Raw genomic sequence first — 5,854 nt, forward strand, 5'->3', positions numbered from 1 at the left:
TAACAATCACGCATTGTTTATAACAATATGAATTCGTTATAAACAATTAAAAATTATATTTATTGAATAAGTAATAAATTGTTAAATATGCTGTTAATCTGTAATAATCTTTTCTATCATTATTTAATTTTTAAGTTGTTATTTGGTCTTCTTTCACATTGGTGTCAGAAAGTGGTTCATTTCGCATGCCGTGAATATTTTTATTGGTGATTTTTTAAAGAACATTTTAAAAAATTATGCCAAAGAGTCCAAGTCGTAGGCAAACTCGAGCTGGAAAGAAAACCCGATATGCCGATTGTGTCGAAGAGGGTACTAATGGTGGACTTCTAGCATTAGAGATGAGGTTAAATCGGTTAGAAAAAAGACTGAACAGGGATTAAATTCGTTTGGAGGAACATTTCGTCGAAGGTCGAAAAGAAACTCAAGATTTATTTAGAGAAATGAGAAATCTTACTAATAATCATAATAATGATCATAATAATAAATTCAGAGAATTCTGTGACGAACATCTATCACGAATTCCTAAAGAGTTTCAACGAGCCAGCATTGATGAGATCAGGAATGCTCTAAGGGGCACAAAGAACTGGGCTGCCCCTGGGCCAGATGCAATCCCCACCAGCATCTGGCTCGTATCTTCTTAAAATATCTAGGAGGAGATACACGCATTCCTGAATGGCTCGTTGAAGAGCGCACTGTGCTGATCCCCAAAAGTGGTGATCTGTCTAACCCCAAAAACTACAAGCCTATTGCATATCTGAATACTCTCTACAAATTGTTTACGAAGATCTTGAACTAGAGGATTTTGACTGCAATAGAACCTGTATGGAGACAAATAAACGAACAACGTGGCAGCAAGCGTGGCTTGACAGGTTGCAAGGAGAACTTGCTAGTAGACCGATGCGTCACAATAGACGCATACTACTACAAGCGCAACTTGTCAATGGCCTGGGTGGATTACAGAAAGGCATTTGATACAACATCACACGAGCTTCTCCTTTACTCACTCGAATGCCTTTCAGTACCCTCACAAATAGTGAGATGCATCGAACATCTAATGCCGCTCTGGAGGACACGTTTCACCGTAACATCTGGTGAAACGAAAGTGCCTACCAGAGCAGTGCCATTTAGAAGAGGCGTTTATCAGGGAGATACCCTGAGTCCTTTTCCATTTTGCATCTCACAAATTCACAATGTCTGTCCTAGAGCGTTCTCGTGGAGTTACTGTAGGATATACATGATTGGAGTCATTGTACCAGAATTCTTTTCTTCATTTATTGGCCAAAGTGAAGCAAAGTGAGGTACTAGATGTTCATGATATTCCAATATTTTTGTCCGGATAGTATGCGTAACTGTGAGCTAAATTTTTAATAATTTAGTTTGCACAGTGAGCAGAAGCTATTGAACTTATTTTTAAAAATTCCTTGCGCAAGGTGAAATTGAATTGATTGTTTTAATGATATTATATCATTTATTTAAGAGTCGGATTATATTTAAAAAGGATGCGAAGTCAGAATTCATTTGGAGAATTGACTCCATGAAATGTTACCATTTAACCTAATTATTAATTGAACATCGAATTTATGATTAAAAATACAATTTTTAAAAAACTTTGATTCTGTGAAGAACTTTTGTTCTGTTTAGTTCCATGACCTTCCAGTTCTTGGCATTTCCTATTCGTTGAATTCTAATGGTTCTTCTCAGTGGTTCTTCCTGATAAAAAAGAAGGATGAAAAGGAAATTAAAGATGGAAATTTAAATTTTTAATTTTAAATTTGACTAACAGACGAATAGTTTTTAAGGAATTTTTATTGTATAGAATCACGTTTTTTAGTTTAATTCAGATCATTTTGGTCTGTTTGGAGATTTTCACCCGCCGCAGGATTTTTCCCTCCTAATTATTTGTTTTATTTATTTTAAAGCAGACAGAGTTGAGATGCGGCGGCATTGAAAGCTAGGCTGAATTTTAATTTCAGTTATTTCTAAAATCATATTGAATTGAAATTTTAGTTTATTTAGTTTGAGATTTTATTTTAAACTTTATTTATTTTAAGCCTAATCCAATTCTTCACTCAACTATAATAGTTGAGTGAGCAATTACCAGGTGGCAATTTTTAGGAGATCAGGAGAAGTGTTGAATATTTGTATGTCGCCATCTGATGACTATTTCACTAACGACAGTTTGTTAGTTAACGACGATTACTTGACGATTAGATTGTTTATAGCAACGATGGGAGAGTTTGTTTATCTCCAGGTTTTTGACTGAGACTTAAGTTGACCGCACGGATTCTTCTGTTTTAATTAATTGCTGTCAATCTTTAATAAACTTTTGCTTTATCAATTTATTTTCTGAAATTGTTATTTGGTCTCATTTTACAGTATATATCACATGTATTTAGATGTTTTCAACAAACATTGATTATAACTATTTGAATTTGTTATAAACAATTGCTAATGGGAAGTTCGTCGTGTTAGCACATACAAAGTGTGCTTAGACCTATTTTTTAACAACTTATTTTGACTGAATAACACTTCGTAACATCGGAGAATGATCGCAGCTTGAGGAGCATGGACACCACATGTTTTCTCGTTTAATAGTAATACTACAATGGCACCCTAACGAAATTATCTTAGCCGGCTAGCTACGTGGTGATAAAAGTGCCATCAAAAATAATTATGAATAATTGACGCTACAATTTTAATCTTGTAAATTTTACATAAGGATTTCACAAAAGAATAATATATTGTTGTTAGTTTGTTCGCAATATTTGCTCATATGAAATCATTTCGGTTCATTTCTTTCGTGCAATCACTGAAAGTTTTTTCCAATTTTACAATAAGCTCATATAATTTTATATTGGGATGTCAGAATTGTTTATTTTCCGATCAATTCGTTGATACTGTTAAATTGCGTACCGCATTTTTCTAATTTTATTCATTTTGTAGTTATTATTGTCTTTGATATTCTTATCATTAAAAATTGCTCTTGAATCCTAAATAGTTATCAATCGATTACTTGACGGTTTTACCCGGAAATTTTCGGATTTTGGTGATTTTAAGAAACTGTGAAGAGAAAGTATGCGATCAATTTGAAAAGATTGGTGTTGATGGGTGATTGTTTGTTCCCGCAGCTTGCCGGATATTTTTTCAATTATTATTTTACAACTGCAAGTAGCATTAATCTACCTGTCGTAATCAAAATTATTTCCTTTAATAACTTTTTCATATAAGTAAAACTAGAAAAACTGATCATAAAACAAGACTTACAGTGTCATAACCATCATCATAGTCAGTGGAATCATCATCATCATAATTATCATCGTCATCAATTGTTGGAGGTGAAGGAGGTAGAAATTCTACCTCACTATCCTCCGATGACACAGTCACTGGAGAAGGAGGTAGAACTTCTACCTCACTATCACTGTCTTCGACAGTGATGATTTCCTGGCTTAGAGGTGGTGGCACGACGGAGATGTCTCCTTCTATCCGGAACCATATGACGTTACCGGGGAACGTTAGGCAGGTAGCCGTTACGCCACAAAGTGTAAGGGTAGCGCCTTCTATTTCTCCCGTCTCTTCCCAATGATCTTCAAGAGTTATTAGAATAATAATTTCTAGGAGGGTGATCGGTAGATCGCACCAGGCCTCCGGAAAAATAAAAGTGCACATCTTTTTCTAAATAGTAATAACGATTATGATAGATTGTTTTCAAACTTAAAAAAAGAAAAATTCTCCCACTTGATAAATTATCATTTAACAATTCATGAAATTCACAATTACACTCAATAAATAATCATATTAATGCATAACAATTAAAAAAAAAAAACACACTTTTTATACTTGAATGAAGCAAAAGTCACTACTTACTTGGTATGGTTTGATTAGATTGACTGTCGAAAATGAACTAAATATTTTGTTCTATGCATCATACACCATGGCTAAATGTTTAAATTTTTCAAAGAGGCCAATGGTGAAAAAATCATTGAACGATATTGATTTAAATCTATATAGAGAGGCCTTGATCACATCACTCAGCATCAAATTACAGATAAAGAAAAGAATTTGACAACAAGAAAAAATTCTCACTAAAAAAATTTATAAATGACATTTTTTTCTTTTTAATTATTAAAATAGTTTGTAAACAATTTCTACTATGGATAAATAATTTTAGACACATATTTTTTCGATTGGATTTTTAATTAAACGTGTTTTCTTTGTCGCTCATGCCTCTGCTATCTTCTTTTCCTCGCTCCGCCACCGCTTCCTCACTTTGTCTATACTTTTATTCTCCGCTAAGAAGCTGTGATTCATGCAAGAGTTGAAAGGGCCATGTGTCGAAAAATAATCGACTTATTTTATTTCATTTAGAAACGTTAACGTTTGACTCAGTCGGTCGACTGCATCATATTTTTCTCACCCTTATCTCTTTTTCACTTTGTTTATGCTCTCATTCTCTGTTACTTATTGAAGTAAGACAGAATACATATTATGAATAATCAATTGAAATATTTTATTTACTGTATGAGTAAGCATAACTAAACGTATTTTTAATGTAAAAAAATTATTGAAACGAAAAATTATTACCTTTTTTCATTTTATATTTTCTGAACTATGATTTATAACTATTTACGTTAAATGACTTCTTTAATAATAATAATAAGATTTTTATCTTGAGAAAGAATTTTTATTTAAGAAATAAAAATTATACATTTTCATTTTATGTATTTGAATGAATGAATTCTTCTTTTTTATAATCAATACAATTAATTCTCAATGTTCTTGTATGATCTAATGACATGTAATGTTTGTAACATTTACGATGCAATAAGATATCTCTATCGAGTTGTAAATGTTCCGGTAATTTGTCCCAAATGTCGTCGATGTATTCTGGAACAATCCTTAAGAAAAAATACTTTGGAAGACAAGCAATATCTTCACTTGACATTTTTGTTATATTTTTTAATAAACAATACAATTTGAATGACTTCTCAAATGGGGTTTTTTCATGAAAATTCACCATATACCATGCTTTTAGAATTTTTACATTCTTTTCTGCACATTTTTTATTTTCTCCATTATGCACCCCACAATCTCTTAGATGATTCATATCTAGAACATGTAGCGAAGGACATCTAAGCTCATCCAAATTAATTACAACTTTTGAGTTGTCAATTAAACTTTCTAACCATTTTTTCTTATCATCTCCTTACACGTAAATACGGTCTCGATCTTTAACAAGTACACGAAGAATGTATGGAAGTTTATCATATGGTATTGTTCCAGATTTCCATGGAATGCCATGATAATTACGTATCAACCACGAATTTATGCATTCATATTTTTCAGGTAAATATTCCTACTGATATGGCGCCTTAAAAATTATCACTGAAATGTCTTCCATACCATCACTATTATCTTGGATTGTAATAGTCGCCAATTCTTTCACTAGAAACTGATTCTTCGACTGCTTGAAACCTTGAACATCCAATATCATTTCCATGATGCGCTCAAAAATTGGTATACATGCCATAATGTAAAACCCAATGATGCAACATTATGAAAACGTTTTTTTTTATGCATGTTTTAATTTATGATTACATCAAAAATTGAAACATTCTGGAATCTTTATTTTGGAGGGGATGAATTGTATTTATACCCATGCAACTCATGTTTAAAATCACTGATCAATTGAAACTGTGAGAAATACATTGTTATACATAATTCAAAACAGTAAAAATGGATCTATCAAGAGTAAATGAAATTGCCAAGTGTGAGACGTACTTACCAACCAAAAAGATGGATACATTGAAACCGTCTAAAACGTGTAAAATTACTGGTTTAAAAGAACTTGAAACTG

This window comes from Chelonus insularis, unplaced genomic scaffold (assembly GCF_013357705.1).
Source record: "Chelonus insularis isolate UGA/USDA-ARS -01 unplaced genomic scaffold, ASM1335770v1 contig_102_pilon, whole genome shotgun sequence".
In the NCBI taxonomy this organism is placed as follows: Eukaryota; Metazoa; Arthropoda; class Insecta; order Hymenoptera; family Braconidae; genus Chelonus; species Chelonus insularis.